We start from the raw sequence: 18171 nt of genomic DNA on the forward strand, positions 1-18171 counted from the left end.
TCTGTAATGAATATAATTTGAATAATTAATAATTATACATACATATCTTCTTTATTTTTAAGAATTCCATTTCACCATTTGTTCTTTTCACTCAGGTTTTATAAATACTTTAAATGTAATTTTCAAATAAGGAATTTAAATTATTAAAATACTTAAATAAAATAATAAAGATGAGAGAGGCCATAAAAAAATACAACAATTTGGATTAATTTATAATTTTAAGGGTAATTGTGTTGTCATTTTTTTTAAGGTAGAAAACTGACATAAATACTGGAAAGCCAAAGAGAAGACTGACTATTTGATTCTGGTTAAGGCAAGTAAATTTCAATTTTATACAAATAGCCAATATATTGTTGCATAATTACTTATTCACCTTTTTATATTATAGATTATAATTATGTAGTAAAATTTTTCCCTTTTTACTGTATACTTCTCTGAGTTTTGTTAAATGCATATAGTCACGTAACTGCCACCATAACCAAGATTTAAAACAGTCTATCAATCCTACCCACTTCCACGCCAGTTCTTCCTTAACCCTTTATGTTCAGAATTTCAACACTCTCAGCCCCTTTCAACCACTGATCTGCTTCCAGTTCCCGTAGTTTTGCCTTGTCCAGAATGTCATATATATGTTATCTTATAATCAAACCTGATCACACGCTCAGATCTTACAATCTTTAGAGTTTGTTGTCTTGCATTTAGCATAATGAATTTGAGATTTATCCAGGTGGTTGTGTATATCAAGAGTAATTTCTTTTCATTACTGAGTAGTACTCAATTTTGTGGACTTACTATAATTTTGTTATCTGTTCACCAGTTGAAGGAAACTTGGATTACCTCCAATGTGAGGGCAGTTACAAATAATGACACTGTAAACACTACTGCATAGGATTTTCCATGAATGAAAGTGTTCATTTAAGTTTGCTAAAAACTTGTTAGTAAGACTGGTTACTAATTTATGTTTAACGTTATGAAATCATCAAAATATTTTCCAAAGTAGTTGTACTCTTTTACATTCCCCCAAATATTGTAAGAGAATTCCAGTTGCTATGCATCTTTTCTAATTTAGGGCTATGTTTTATCTTATTTATTAGCATTTTACTCATTCAAATGTTTGTGTAGTATATCTTATTGATGCTTTCTTTTGTGCTGCCCTACTGATGAATGACACTGAACATCTTGTCATGTTATTTTTGCTACCCATAAATCTTGTTGGTTAAGTGTCTATTCAATTCTTTTGCCAAATTTTAATTGGATTTTGTTTTCTTATTCTTGAGTCTTAAAAGTTCTTTATGTATCCTCTGCCAGTCTGTGCCTTGGCTTTTCATTACTTTAATGGTGTTTATCAAAGAGTATTTAAATGTAATGAAATCAAATTTATCACTTTTTTGGGAGATAATGCATTTGGTGTTGATTTTAATAAATGTTTTCATAAGCAAGAATAAAAATTTTCTTCTAAACTATTTATACTTTTATACTTTATATTTAGGTCCTTGATCCATCTTTGGTTATTTTTGTATAAAAGTTTTAGAAGAAGATCTTTGTGACATGGGTATGACAAAGATTTCTTCCACATAATAACCAAAGGAAAACATGATCTATAAGAGAAAAATTGATAAATTAGACTTTATAAAAATTAAAACATCCTGCTCTTTGGTAAACACATTTGAGAAAAATAACCAAACAAAACACTGACTGGGAGAAAATATTTGTGTATCATATAAAGGACTTAGAATATGTAAAAAACTCTCAAAACAATGATTAGAAAACAAACAGCCCAATTTAAAAAAAAAAAGAGCAAAAAATGTGAACAATTTACCAAAGAAGATATACCAATGGCAAATAAGCCCATGAAAAGATTCTTAGTATTATTACTCATTAGTGTCATTCAAATTTAAAAAAAAAGATCATATACCACTCACACTTTTTAGAATATTTAAAATTTAAAATGTCTAAAATTAAAATTGAACACAGCAAATGTTGGCAAGGATGTGAAATAACTGCCACTGTTATACACTGCTGGTAGGAATGTAAAATGGTAAATAAAAGAACCTTGAAAAACTGGCTGTTTCTCAAAAAACTGAGTATACACCACCATATGATCCACCCATCAACTCTTGGGCTTCTACCCAATAGAAAAGAAAGCTTGTGTCCATGAAGAGATTTGTACATAAATATTCATGTCAAGTATATTTTTAATAGCCAAATTGAAAAACAATCTAATTGTTCATCAACGTGTAAATATACATGTGTTCTATCCATATAGACAAAAAGTATACATATTATGTAACTCCATTTATATAAATGTCTAGAAAATGCAAACTAATCTATAGTGACAGAAGGCAGATCACTAGTCTCCTGGTAATGGTGGTGCAGGACACAGGGTGGGCCGGTATGGAGGAACTAGAAAGGGGTATGTATAAATTTGGGGAGGTATAGATATGTTCATATCTCAATTGTGGTGATGGTTTCACAGATGTATACATATGTCAAAACTTATCAGATTATACAATTTTAGCGTAAGCAATGTATTGTTTGACCACTATACCTCAATAAGTTTGTTTAAAAAGTGGAACATAGGGCTTCCTTGGTGGCGCAGTGGTTGAGAGTCCGCCTGCCGATGCAGGGGACACGGATTCGTGCCCCAGTCCGGGAAGATCCCACATGCCGCGGAGCGGCTGGGCCCGTGAGCCATGGCCGCTGAGCCTGCGCGTCCGGAGCCTGTGCTCCGCAACGGAAGAGGCCACAACAGTGAGAGGCCCGTGTAGCGCAAAAAAAAAAAAAAAAAAAAAGTGGAACATAAACAATAAATGCATACTTATTGTTGTCCAACCACTTTTAGACAATTCTTATTATAATAAGCTAGAATCCTACTAAAAATAAGACAGTTAACATACTCATTTTCTCAATAACCTCATTTTCTCAATAACCAAAGTATTCAAAGTCATTCAATGGCCTAAAACTTCCTACGTCATTAGTTCTCAATATACTGACCCCTAGGAGAAGTTTTTGTTTGTTTGGTTGTTTTTTTTTTTTTTTTTTTTTTTTTGCGGTACGCAGGCCTCCCACCGCTATGGCCTCTCCCACTGTGGAGCACAGGCTCCGGGCGCGCAGGCCCAGCAGCCATGGCTCATGGGCCCAGCCGCTCCGCGGCACGCGGGATCCTCCCGGACCGGGGCATGAGCCCGCGTCCCCCGCATCGGCAGGCGGACTCCCAACAACTGCACCACCAGGGAAGTCCCCTAGGAGAAGTTTTAGAAATTGGTGAGGGTACCTTAAGGTATCAATGATTGTGGTGATCACCTTGCCCTTAGTGGGATGCTACATGGTCTACAATGTTCAGGAAAGTCCCACAAAATAATTTTTCTCATATTTCCCACAATGTTTGAATTTTCTGCTAGGCATTCATCAAGATAAAAAATCTTGAACGTAAAACTCAACTCTATTTTCTGGATAATCACTAAGTTTTTTTAGACAGTTTTAATATAAAATATACTTTTTAGGAATGTGAATCTCATGCAAATATAAGAAAGTTGCATTTCTGTTTTGTTTAGAATTTTTCCTTTTTTTTTTACCATTTCAAAAAATCACATCACATAAAATAACCCTAGGCATCTGAGGTATCTCAGTTATCAACACAAAAGACTTGCATTGGTTCTGTATTTATAGCTGCCACATTCACACTTTACAAACAGTGACATCTCTCCTGCATCACTGCATGACTCCCGCATCACTTCTTCTATAGTAGTCATACCTGAGCATTTACCCATTGAAATGGGTACTTTACCCATTGAAATAATAATTTCACATCAATTTCTTTTTTCTAGTAATGTCACATGTCGCATATTGGGTTCTCAAGAAAAAAAAGTCTTGAGTAGGAATTTAAGGTTTAAGCTGTTTATTAAGTAATATTCTTCAAATACAAACCTGTTGAAAAGAAGAGAATGAAGCAGGACTGAGCAGAGAGAGAAGTAGATCTGTAGAAGAAGTCTAAAAACAACCTAGCCCAATGCCCTCAGAAGTTCTGTGGCTAGAATATCCCCTCAGAGTTGGACCTAATTAGCCCAGGATATTCAGGCCTCTGTTAATCACTGATGTGGACTGCCTTGGTATTCCCTGTGGCTGAGAGCCCTGCCTTAAATTTAATGGATTGTGCAGAATATCCAACCTCTGGCTCTCAGCATTTTGCCATTATGATGGTGAATCATTTCAAGACTAGAATATATCTACTTTGAATTAACGATTTAAAGGAGAGTTTTAAGAAGACAGTAGGTTGTTTACTAGCATGTTTTCTCAGCTAGTATAAAATCTTGTGAGTTAAGTCCTCTTTGAGGTAGTGCTTTGCACAAAGAGTAAATAGTGTTATCTCTGTGCCTGCCTACTGGAGGGTGAAGCTATGCATTTTCAAACTTGGCTTAGATTTAGGGGTATACTTTTGTCTCTGATTGGATTTGCAAGTTTTATTCTACAACGGAAATGTCCGGAGTTGGTCCCAACTCAAGAACTCTTGGCACCCATTGCCAGAAGATTGTGATGGGTTGGGAAGTCATATCTTTACTTTTGCTGAGATGGTCTGCCTCTAAGAACAGCTTAGCAAGAGGGATTTTATTTTTCATATTAGGTGAAAGTCCTTGAATCAAAACCCTAGAGGTTTGTGGAAACAAAGCAACAACAACAACCAAAAAACCCATATTGTTGCCAAATCTTCTGTAAACTGTAGAATTAGTCATATATACCTATAATTCCATGAGATCTCAGAGGTATAGAAGACGCAATTTCTGGACCATTTTTAGTAATACGACAATTTCTAGGGAATTTTATTATGCAGGGCTCCCAGTTAATGTGAGATGCTTATTGATTACTTGGTGTAAAGAATTTAGTTAAATTGTTTGATATCAGTTGCACCATATGCTACATTTAAAGAAATCAACTTGTTTACAATTGATATCTGCACATCCACTGGTTTCTTACTTATTAGGTATTAAAATTTCACACCCAAGTTGTACAACCGTGGGTTTTATTCTCATCCTAGAATAGGCAGTATTTAGAAGGCATGAAATGCAACGCAAGAAGTTGTTTTGTTTTTCTTTTTCTTTTGTCCTTTTTTACATTTTCTGGTGAAGGTGACCAATACAAAAATGTTATGAATATAATTAAATATTTGGATACCAACTAGCAGTTCACAGTGTGTAAAGGTTTGCTCAACCTGTCGATGATACACTTTAAGAGAATTAAAATACCTCTGTGGAAGGATGTCAAATGTGTATGCCTTTCTTGAAGCAAGCATATTGATTGTTGTGTCTTGGATGTGTGTAGAAAAGAAGTTATTAGCAATGTCAAAGGCTGCATTCAAATGCCAGTAAAGGCAGCAAAATTATTCTGTTACTATAGGTTTAGCAATGGTCATGTTCTTGTTCAAGGTAGTTTATAGTGCAGTGCCAAACAACAATGCCTTCCAGAAAATGGTGCATGACACCAAACTACTATAAACCTTGTAAAAAAAAAAGATATTTTTTTCTTTCTGCAGACCTTAGTTCATTATATGTCTTTGGTAGCTGTAGGTAGTACAGACGTTCTTGGCCATGCATTTGTGTAAACATTCTAACAGTAGGGTTATAGTGGATGCATTCAATCAGTATATTTACATACCTGCATCTGCAGAATATCCGTATAAATTACACAGGCTCTCTAAAAAAGAACAAGCATAGTCCATGCAAATGATAACAATAAAAATAACTATTATTATAAACATGATTATAACCTTGTAAGGCTCAGTATGTAGTAAGCTCGCAAAGGTATTTAGCCTCCACTTGGAAAGGCAGTGGAAAATTGAGTTTCAGCCCTAGTCCTTGGCTCTGTCCCTTGGCTCTGACGTTAAAAGGAAAGTAAGTTCTGTATTTTCACATTAGCTTCTCAGCTTATATGTGATTCTGTCTAGTGGAAGTAGCCAAATCCATTCCTGACTTACCCTTGGCTCATCTGCACTTTTGTTTTTCACCATCATTGTAACTCTTATAGCTTTTAGCTGACCTCATACAGGTAATGTATAAGGTCCCGTTAAGACTCACAATATTCTGCACAGGGGTACATAGACATGAACCACTATTGTCATTTGGTATTAATGTAAATTAAAGCTTATTGGAGAAACTCAGAGACAAGTGGAACACCAAAGCACACATGATTCTCAAGCTCTAAGTATCCTACAGTAGGTTAGTTGGGGCTGGATGTAGTTGGAAAATCATGGAAAAAAGTGTCATGAAAGAGATTCCACTCTGTGATAATTTACATGTTTACGTAGGAGAATTGAAAGGGGGACAGGAAACATGTATTCAACCATGTAACAATTAGAGCTTCCTGGTCAAGGAGAAGACTTTGTTAGGACTCAGTTGCCATTATTGTCCAAGAGCCATATGTTCTGTTGAGTTAGATTTTTATTAGGCCATCTATATTTGCTTCCTTTTATTAAAAATTATATTAATTTATGAAATTATATACCTATTATAGTGATGTTTGTAAAGTATCAATAGCATGGAAATTAACGGTCCATGGTAGAATTTCATTAAAAATTTTTTTAAATTTTTTTTAATTAAGGTATATCTTAACAATGGACTATCTATCTCCACCTACCTAGCTATATATTTACCACTTCTATATGAATTGATGTGACTAAAGCAAGACTCAGTGCCATCTATCTTTCTGTTTTTGTAACTAGAACTAATGGTTAGAAAAATTATTAGAGAGATATAGTTGTCTAGAAAATATCAAAGTACATCTGAAATATAGGTGGATTTGAAAAATAAAAGAGGAATGTGAATGTGGGAGAAATATTTACTTTTCATTGAATACATTTTTTGTGATAAGGATTTTTTAACCCGTTTAATGTGCTGAGTGTTTTTAAAAAATAAATTTATTTATTTATTTTTGGCTGCGTTGGGTCTTTGTTGCTGCACGTGGGCTTTTCTCTAGATGCGAAGAGCAGGGGTTATTCTTCGTTGTGGTGTGTGGGCTTCTCATCACGGTGGCTTCTCTTGTTGTGGAACATGGGCTCTGGGCACGTGAGCTTCAGTAGTTGTGGCACATGGGCTCAGTAGTCGTGGCTCACGGGCTTAGTTGCTCCACGGTATGTGGGATCTTCCCGGGCCAGGGCTTGAACCCATGTCCCCTGCATTGGCCGGCAGATTCTTAACCACTGTGCCACCAGGGAAGTCCTAATGTGCTGTTTTATCAAGAACCCTCCTACATTGTTGGTGGGAATGTAAATTGGTACAGCCACTATGGAGAACAGAATGGAGGTTCCTTGAAAACTAAAAAATAGAGCTACCATATGATCCAGCAATCCCACTCCTGGGTGTATATCTAGAGAAAACTATAGTTCGAAAAGATACACGCACCCCAGTTTTCATTGCAACACTGCTTACAATAGCCAAGATGTAGAAGCAACCTAAATGTCCATTGACAGATAAATGGATAATCATACTAAGTGAAGTAAGTCAGCCACAGAAAGACAAATATCATATGATATCACTTATATGTGGAATCTATAGCAAAATACAAATGAACTTATTTACAAAACAGAAACAGACTCACAGGCTTAGAAAACAAACTTATGATTACCAAAGGGGAAAGGTAGGGGGGAGGAATAAATTAGGAGGTTGATATTAACATATACACACTACTATATATAAAATAGATAATCAATAAGGACCTACTGTATAGCACAGAGAACTCTAATCAATTCTCTGTAATAGCCTATATAGGAAAAGAATCTGAAAAAGAATAGATATGTGTATATGTGTAACTGAATCACTTTGCTGTATGCCTGAAAGTAACATAACATTGTAAATCAACTATACTCCAATAGAAAATAAAAATTAAAAAATAGAACAGTGCTCAGATCTTGATTTTTAATATCATTCTCCAATAAAAAGAACTAAGTTTCCATGAAAAAATAGCTGATTCTAGGGCTGGGGCATGGAAAATCAAAGATGAACATGGAGCATCTTGTAGTGCAAGAAATAAGGAAGTATACAATGATTTGGGTATTTTAAATGATGATAGTATTTTAAAGGGACACAGGAGCCATGATAAAGAGCCCCCAGTGCTAAAAGCTGGAACAATGTGAGCAATAAAATAACATAATATTGGATTATAACCCAAAGTATAAAGTAAATACCCATGAGTCCATACTGACACAAATAAATGATTAAATGAATAAATAAAATTGGGGAAGGACAGGCAAATCTGTGCAGAAGAGTTTCAAATAATTTATGTAGATATTCTCTATTCAAGGAGGTGCTACCTAACTCTCTCTTCTTTAATTGTGGGCTGCACAAAGTGACTTCCTTCCAAAAAGTACAGTATGCAAATGGAGAAAACATAGTAACTTTACAGTGTAGAAACATGACAAGCACTGTGTCATCTAGATGAGGAAGGTTAATAGCCGTAATGATAAGTGATATTGATAGCACGTACCTTTGATATGGTGAAATGAGGATGGTACTTTATTTTCCTCCTCCGAACTTCATAAATCTTGTCTAACACTGATAAAAAACGGTCAGGCAAACCCAAACTGAAGGACAGCCTATAAAATACCTTATCAGTACTTCTCAAAACTGTCAAGGTTATCAAAAAGTCTTAGTAAACGTCACAATCTAGAAGACTCTATGGAGACGTGATGACTAAATGTAATGTTGCATCTTGACTAGGATCCTAGAACTAATGACACATTATATAAAAGCTAAGGAAATCCATATGAAATACAAAGTTAATTAATAGTGTCAATATTAGTTCATTAGTATGACAAACATACCATATTGATGTATGATGTTAAAAATAGGAAAGCTGAGTGTGGGGAATATTGGAACTCTGCACTAACTTTGTAACTTGGCTGTAGATCTCAAACTATTCTAAAATAAAATTTTATTTTAAAAAAAGAACAAAAAATATAGGGATAATGTTAAAACTCTTCTTTAATTTCAAAATAGATAAAAACAATTGTGACCCCCCCAATAAATAATTTTGTGTTTTGCATTTATAAAAGTATATTATACATTTTCCTCTTAAATATTTTCAGTAAAAAATTAGTATATTCAAAGGATAAATACTATCAATAATAAACTAAGCATAAGTTACATGCACATATGGCTTCTTTCTCTGTTTAAATGTGTTTTCTAAATTTATTTATTATTATTATTTAGTTAGTTATTTCTTGGCTGTGTTGGGTCTTTGTTGCTGTGCACGGATTTTCTCTAGTTGCGGCGTGCAGGGGCTACCCTTCGTTGCGGTGTGCAAGCTTCTCACTGCGGTGGCTTCTCTTGTTGCAGAGCACGGCCCTAGAATGCACGGGCTCAGTAGTTGTGGCTTGCTGGCTCTAGATCACAGGCTCAGTAGTTGTGGCGCATGGGCTTAGTTGCTCCGCGGCATGTTGGATCTTCCTGGACCAGGGATCGAACCCATGTCCCCTTCATTGTCATGCGTATTCTTAATCACTGCACCACCAGGGAAGTCCTAAATGTGTTTTTAATAAAATTTGCAGGATGATTTATAAAATGAAGACTGAATATTATTGAGATCATTTTTTGAAATTAAAATGGATTTGCTTATTTTTTCCTCAAGGCTTGATCAAAATATGTCATTTTATTCTTTAACAGAACATATTGTATTTGATTCAAAATACTTATTTTTTTTGCTATCGTGACTTACACAACTCAACACTTGAGGCTGAATTTCCTGTGTAAGAACCATATTGTAGAAAGAATACTGGCTCTCTTACAATACAAACACTTCACAGCCTAGAGATTTAAAAGAAACTAAGCAAATTAAAAATTTCAAGCATTCCAGAGTAAAAAGAGTTCATAGATTTGGGGCATATTTTCATTCTATTGTGAGTAATTCTAAAGTATTCTCATATTTCCTTATACATTAAAAATCTTTCACTCTTATGCTACCAGAAAACTACTAGAGCTAATCAATGAATTTGGTAAAGTAGCAGGATACAAAATTAACGCACAGAAATCTCTGGCATTCCTATATACTAATGATGAAAAATCTGAAAGTGAAATCAAGAAAACACTCCCATTTACCATTGCAACAAAAAGAATAAAATATCTAGGAATAAACCTACCTAAGGAGACAAAAGACCTGTATGCACAAAATTATAAGACACTGATGAAAGAAATTAAAGATGATACAAATAGATGGAGAGATATACCATGTTCTTGGATTGGAAGAATCAACATTGTGAAAATGACTCTACTACCCAAAGCAATCTATAGATTCAATGCAATCCCTATCAAACTATCACTGGCATTTTTCACAGAACTAGAACAAAAAATTTCACAATTTGTATGGACCACAAAAGACCCCGAATAGCCAAAGCAATCTTGAGAACGAAAAAAGGAGCTGGAGGAATCAGGCTCCCTGACTTCGGACTATACTACAAAGCTACAGTAATCAAGACAGTATGGTACTGGCACAAAAACAGAAATATAGATCAATGGAACAGGATAGAAAGCCCAGAGATAAACCCACGCACATATGGACACCTTATCTTTGATAAAGGTGGCAGGAATGTACAGTGGAGAAAGGACAGCCTCTTCAATAAGTGGTGCTGGGAAAACTGGACAGGTACATGTAAAAGTATGAGATTAGATCACTGCCTAACACCATACACAAAAATAAGCTCAAAATGGATTAAAGACCTAAATGTAAGGCCAGAAACTCAAACTCTTAGAGGAAAACATAGGCAGAACACTCTATGACATAAATCACAGCAAGATCCTTTCTGACCCACCTCCTAGAGAAATGAAAATAAAAACAAAAATAAACAAATGGGACCTAATGAAACTTCAAATCTTTTGCACAGCAAAGGAAACCATAAACAAGACCAAAAGACAACCCTCAGAATGGGAGAAAATATTTGCAAATGAAGCAACTGACAAAGGATTAATCTCCAAAATTTACAAGCAGCTCATGCAGCTCAATAACAAAAAAACAAACAACCCAATCCAAAAATGGGCAGAAGACCTAAACAGACATTTCTCCAAAGAAGATATACAGACTGCCAACAAACACATGAAAGAATGCTCAACATCATTAATCATTAGAGAAGTGCAAATCAAAACTACAATGAGACATCATCTCACACCAGTCAGAATGGCCATCATCAAAAAATCTAGAAACAATAAATGCTGGAGAGGGTGTGGAGAAAAGGGAACACTCTTGCACTGCTGGTGGGAATGTGAATTGGTTCAGCCACTATGGAGAACAGTATGGAGGTTCCTTAAAAAACTACAAATAGAACTACCATATGACCCAGCAATCCCACTACTGGGTATATACCCTGAGAAAACCATAATTCAAAAAGAGTCATGTACCAAAATGTTCATTGCAGCTCTATTTATAATAGCCCGGAGATGGAAACAACCTAAGTGCCCATCATCAGATGAATGGATAAAGAAGATGTGGCACATATATACAATGGAATATTACTCAGCCATAAAAAGAAACGAAATTGAGCTATTTGTAATGAGGTGGATAGACCTAGAGTCTGTCATACAGAGTGAAGTAAGTCAGAAAGAAAAAGACAAATACCGTATGCTAACACATATATATGGAATTTAAGAAAAAAAAATGTCATGAAGAACCTAGGGGTAAGACAGGAATAAAGACGCAGACCTACTGGAGAACGGACTTGAAGATACGGGGAGGGGGAAGGGTGAGCTGTGACGGGGCGAGAGAGAGTCATGGACATATACACACTAACAAACGTAAGGTAGATAGCTAGTGGGAAGCAGCCGCATGGCACAGGGATATTGGCTCGGTACTTTGTGACAGCCTGGAGGGGTGGGATAGGGAGGGTGGGAGGGAGGGAGACGCAAGAGGGAAGAGATATGGGAACATATGTATATGTGTAACTGATTCACTTTGTTATAAAGCAGAAACTAACACACCATTGTAAGGCAATTATACCCCAATAAAGATGTTAAAAAAAATCACTCTTAAAATTCAAACATTATTGAAAAGTAGGTTCAATGATACATGTGTAAAATGACTTTATACCTATCTGTGGGATAATTGAGTGAAACACGCACCCACACCAACGCATGTGAACATACACAATTTCTGACACGTTATGCCTTTATCTAAATAACAACCTAATGCTAACTACAAGGTTTATATGAGTTTGCGTAATTTTTTAAGATATCCCTACTGGAGTTTGGGGGCAATTATAACTTTGTGGAACTACAGGAAGGCATCTATATTCTGTCTTGAATGCTATTGTAGACAGAATAGGTGAATCCGTTTTCTTGAACTACATGTTGAGAAAACCTGAATAAGAGCACTTAAAAATAGAGGGGTTTATTTTTATATCTTGAAGACGTCCGGATGCAGGCATTCCAGAGCTGAAGCAATAGCCCAGTGAAGTCATAAATATCTCAAGGCTATTCTGTATTTCTGGTTCGTCATTCTTGTGTGGATTTTCATTCTCATGTCTGCAATATATTTCCTCCTTCTCCTGACCTAGCATATTCCAGGTGGGAATACACTAAAGAGCCCACCTACACAAGCCAGTTTCCCTTTAAAAGGCTTTCAAAGAGCAACCGCTCCCACCTCACCCCACCCTACCCTTGTCACTGTCATTTATGTCAATGTTCAGGCCTATGTCACATAGACACTTCTAACTATAAAGGAAGTCAGGTGCTCAGGTATTTTTACTGAAAACAAGAATTAAATCATCATTCTCACAGTAAAGAAAAGCAGCAGAGATCAGGATAGGCAACTACCAGTATCTGCCATGATAAGTATCTCTGAAAGAGAGCACTGTAGTTTAAGGTTTGCTTCCATGAAGTTTATTTTCTTTTTTGAGATATGACATATAATATTATATTGGCTTCAGGTATACAACAAAATGATTAGATATTTGTATTCATTGCAAAATGATCACCACAATAAGTCTAGTTAACAACATCACCATACATTGTTATATTTTTTTTCTTGTGATGAGAACTTTTAAGATATAATCTCTTAGCAACCTTCAAATATACAATACAATATTATTAACTACAGTCACCATGCTATATATTATATCCCATGACTTATTTATTTTATAACTGGAAGTTTGTACTTTTTGACTGTCTTCACTCATTTTGCCCACCCCTAATCCTCTAAACTTTTAATGGCCCTCAATGTTGTTTAAATTTTCTGAGATTTGATGTTAACATTTATAATTTCTGAGCCTATATTACAGAAATTAGGATGTGCACTTTACATACTTTTTCTCATTTAATCCTTCCAAAAAACAACGTATAATTTAAGTATGCTTATCTCTATTTTAGTTAAGAACACTGAGATTAAGAGGTCAAATCAGATCTCTAAGTTAATTAGTACAGAGATAATCCAAAAGTTATACCTAAAATTGTCTGAGATTTAAGCTCACACTGAGTATCTGGAGAGAATTGGGAAGATTCTTCTCAAGTTCTTTGAAACACATGATACCTATGCTTGTTTTTAGCTTAGAAAAAAGTCCTAAGCAAAGGAAAAGCATATGTGGGAAGGCATGAACAAGAAGAGTCCACAGAGGCAACTGAGGAAGTCGACTGTGACTATAATGAGAACGTCCATGTCTTTAAAATTGTTAAAGCAGACATTTTTCTCTTATCCAGTTCGGTTGCACTTTGTAGACTTATACACTCATTAAATTTAATTTTTTTAAAAATCTAATTTCCAGTTTTCATAATGAAGCCCTTTAGAAGCCAATTAATTATACAAAATGATATTTGGATTTAAAGAAACGTAGAACAGTTTAAATATCCTCAGACATTAGTGTTTTATGTGTTTACACAAAAGTCTAGATAAATTTGACTTGATACCAGAATTCATCAGACTTTACCTTTGTAAGTTGAAGACAGCTAAAATGTTAGAAAACTATGGACTTACTATCCAATTTGTTTTTATTAAAATATTGTAGGAAAACTCTTCATGATATTGTTTTGTTCCTATTTCAATGAAGTTAAAATAACTGTGATAATATATTTCAAAAGAAGTGAAAATTCTTTCAATGTCATTTTCTCAGTCTAACCCTTATGTCTTTTATTTGCAAGATATTCAAGCAGTAGGAGTAGAGCTACATTTTAGAAAGTAATAATAAGGTTTTTTATTTCCCTTTTTTAAGACAAATTCCATCCGGTGGAAACAAATAGCAGAATGAATTAAAGGAAAGTTCCTGAAAGCACAAGGACTGAAATCAGACTGTCTACCCTATTATTTGGCTAGTTCCTGAATAGGCAGTAAGATAAGAGAGTAAGGACTGTGCCTTTGGCTAACAGGCCAATAGAGAAATCAGGTACCTTTTCTTTCTTTTTGTTGTTTTCACATATACTAGCTTTTTTTTTTTTTTTTTTTTTACTTCTTAAAATTAATTTTTATTGGAGGATAGTTGATTTACAATGTTTTGTTAGTTTCTGCTGTGCAGCAAAGTGGATCAATTATACATATACATACATCCACTCTTTTTTAGATTCTATTCCCATATAGGTTATTAAAGAATACTGAAGAGAGTTCCCTGTGCTATACAGCAGGTTCTTATTAGTTATCTATTTTATATATAGCAGTGTGTATATGTCAATCCCAATCTCCCAGTTTATCCCTCCCCCCTTTCCCCCTTGGTAACCATAAGTTTTTTTTCTACATCTGTGACTCTATTTCTGTTTTGTAAATAGGTTCATTTGTACCATTTTTTAAATATTCCACATATGTATAAGCGATATCATATGATATTTGTCTTTTTCTGACTTACTTGACTCAGTATGACAATCTCTATGTCCATCCGTGTTGCTGCAAATGGCATTATTTCATTCCTTTTTATGGCTGAGTAATATTCTATGTACCACATCTTCTTTATATATTCCAATGTTGATGGACATTTAGTTTACTTCCATGTCCTGGCTATTGTAAACAGAGCCTCAAGGAACGTTGGGGTGCCTGTATCCTTTCAAATTATGGTATTCTCCGGATATATGCCCAGGAGTGGGATTGCTGGATCATATGGTAGCTCTATTTTCAGTTTTTTAAGGAACCTCCATACTGTTCTCCATAGACCTTTTCTTTTTACTTTACAAAACTTGCAGAGAGCTGAAGTAATCAGTTACCTCTCCATTTTCACTTAGCTACTGATTTCTCAAACTGTACATACACTTATTTTCAAGATCAGTATTCTGAGTACAGATTTAATTGTATATCCTGACATCCCCCATTCCTGGTACATTCTAGAATAGTGAAAAATGGCAAAATAGACTTTTGTATTAAATAAACTTTGACATGCACAGTAATTTTCTTAGTAGAGACTGTGATTTCATTCCATACCTTTTCTATCAAGATAGTTAACAAAATAAAGTGCTTAAATTTTCTTCCAGATCTTTTAAAAATTAGATACACACAACACATCCTTTATGTTTTAACTAACCTGACTGCCATATAACTTATCAATACAAATAAAACTGTTTTTAAGTGTTTTAAACCAGCATATAATACAGAAACAAAAAGAGACCTTTACTCTCAATTGTACTGTCAGTCCTTTGAGAAAGGAGTAACTACTTAGTACCAAATTGTTCTAGCAGACCTAGATATTTAGCTCCAGAACCTGCTTCCTTAAAGGAATGTAAAAATTATATTTGGATTTCCCCTATCTAATTACTGAGACCATAAAATTTACCAGTAGAGGATAGCCTTTTAACCAAACAAATATATTGAGGCTTATAAAATCTTCTAAATATTTTCATTTATTGGTTCCCAATATAGTGTTTTCATATTTTAATAACTAATATAATCTTAAATAGATTAGGGTTTAATCTCAATTACCTGCAGATTTTATATATTCTAGTAATTCTGACTTTATTTTAATGTTATTTTCACTAAAGATAGAATAAAGTCATGCTTGAATAGTCTTTGCTATCCTCTGGAGTAACTCCTCCAATTTCAAATATGTTTTAGGCAAGTATAATAGGTAAAAATATCAATATATCTTTTGGGTGACTCATATAGACAACAACAAAAAACATACCAAAAAAAATCTTCGAAAATAAATGCTGACATTTTAGAACCAATTTCATTAATCCACAACAGCTTTGAGATAAAATCATGACTAAAAAACATGAGTTTTGCATAACTTTTTCACATTTAGTATAGGAGAAAAATTGTTCTGAATGATTTTTTGTCACCTATTTACCTTATGGTATTTAATTACTTAGCTTAATTTTTTTCTTAGAATTTTAGGTAAATGCATAAAGTTTATATAAAGTGTACAAAAATTAAATGTACAACTTGATGAATTTATATAAATATATTCCCCTGTATCATCGCTACTTACTTAAAGACATGGCACATCACCAGCCCCTGAAGCCTCCAAGTCAATCTGCAAAGGTAGCCACTATATTAATTTTTATCACAATGGATTCATTTTTTGTGCTTTTGAACGTCAAATAAATGCAGTCATACAGTGTATACTTTTTTCGTGTCTGTATTCTCCAGCTTAGCATAATGCCTATGAGATTCATACATTTTAGAGCTTGAGACAATGTGTGTTTTTTATTCCTACTACTATACCACTATATGAATATAGCACAATTTATTTTTCCATTATACTCTTCATGGGCATTTAGGTTATTCCCAGTTTGATGCTACTGTGAATAAAAGTTCTATGTACATTCCTACCTATATCTTTTGGGGGACATAAATATTTGTTCCTGTAGGGTACATGCCTAGGAGTTGAATTGCTATTTCAAAATGGCTGAATATCAGTAATTGCATACTTTCAAGCTAATACTATCTGATTTGTACTTTTTAAATGGTATCTTTTGACTCCCTCCTGTTACCTATACAGCAATGAACTTATTCTGTTTTCACCTATTTCTCCTCTTTTTCTCCTGTATTTTAGGTCTTTTATCTCTACTTTATCTGAACACGTATACTGTATTCTTACCTCTTTACCTCCAACTTTGATGTTAGTCATAAGTCTACACTTGCATAGATATAAAATGCTCACCATCCATTCTTTTGCTGAAATTTCCTTAGTCATGTCTGTGTTGGATGATGCTCATACTTTAGCAGATTCCTCAAAGAGAAATCATGTTCATATGAAATTTGCTCTTTTTCCTAGGGGTCTGTCTAAAGGACTTTTTCTCTCTCTCTTTCTCTTTTTTTTTCTTTCAAGTTTAATTCTGTTCTGAGTCTAAAAAAATCACTAGGGTATGTCTTGCAATTAATTGTTGAAGGTCAATTTTCTCAGGTCAATTTTTTTTTTTTTTTTTTTTTGCGGTACGTGGGCCTCTCACTGTTGTGGCCTCTCCCGTTGCAGAGCAGAGGCTCTGGACGCGCAGGCTCAGCGGCCATGGCTCACGGGGCCAGCCGCTCCACGGCATGTGGGATCTTCCCGGATCAGGGCACGAACCCGTATGCCCTGCATCGGCAGGCGGACTCTCAACCACTGCGCCACCAGGGAAGCCCCTCAGGTCAATTTTATCAGTATGTAGATATGAATCTTCTTTTAATTCCAGATATTTTTCTTGGATCATAGTTATAATTATTTTATTGTTATTTGTTTATTTATTTGCGGGACGCGGGCCTCTCACTGTTGCGGCCTTTTCCCGTTGCGGAGCACAGGCTCCGGACGCGCAGGCTCAGCGGCCATGGCTCACGGGCCCAGCCGCTCTGCGGCATGTGGGATCCTTCTGGACCGGGGCACGAACCCGTGTCCCCTGTATCGGCAGGCGGACTCTCAACCACTGCGCTACCAGGGAAGCCCCTTGTAATTTTTTTTAGAATGATTTTCATAGTATTGTATCAAGTATATCGTAGACATATTACTTATCATAGATTGGTACACGTCAATATATTTGTGTATACTATCTAAAAGTAATGTTAATGTTATTATAAAACAGAATACTATGGTATGTAACGATTTATATTCAAGTTCAAAAGATAGTTTAATATTGCTTTTATTAGTTACCTATCTTGATCATTTCTGTTATAATTAATTAGGAATGATTTATTTTGAAAAAGGTATTTTAAAATACTGTTTAAAAATCTAGGAAAGGGCTTCCCTGGTGGCGCAGTGGTTGGGAGTCCACCTGCCGATGCAGGGGACGCGGCTTCGTGCCCCTGTCCGGGGGGATC

The 18171-nt window shown here is 35.0% G+C and overlaps 1 pseudogene; it reads right to left on the bottom strand.

Annotated features, from left to right (window-relative positions):
* The window catches only part of LOC137224144 (trifunctional enzyme subunit beta, mitochondrial-like), a 94133-nt pseudogene that overhangs the window by 50125 nt on the left and 25837 nt on the right, over window positions 1-18171 (bottom strand).

This window comes from Pseudorca crassidens, chromosome 4, assembly GCF_039906515.1.
Source record: "Pseudorca crassidens isolate mPseCra1 chromosome 4, mPseCra1.hap1, whole genome shotgun sequence".
NCBI lineage: Eukaryota > Metazoa > Chordata > Mammalia > Artiodactyla > Delphinidae > Pseudorca > Pseudorca crassidens.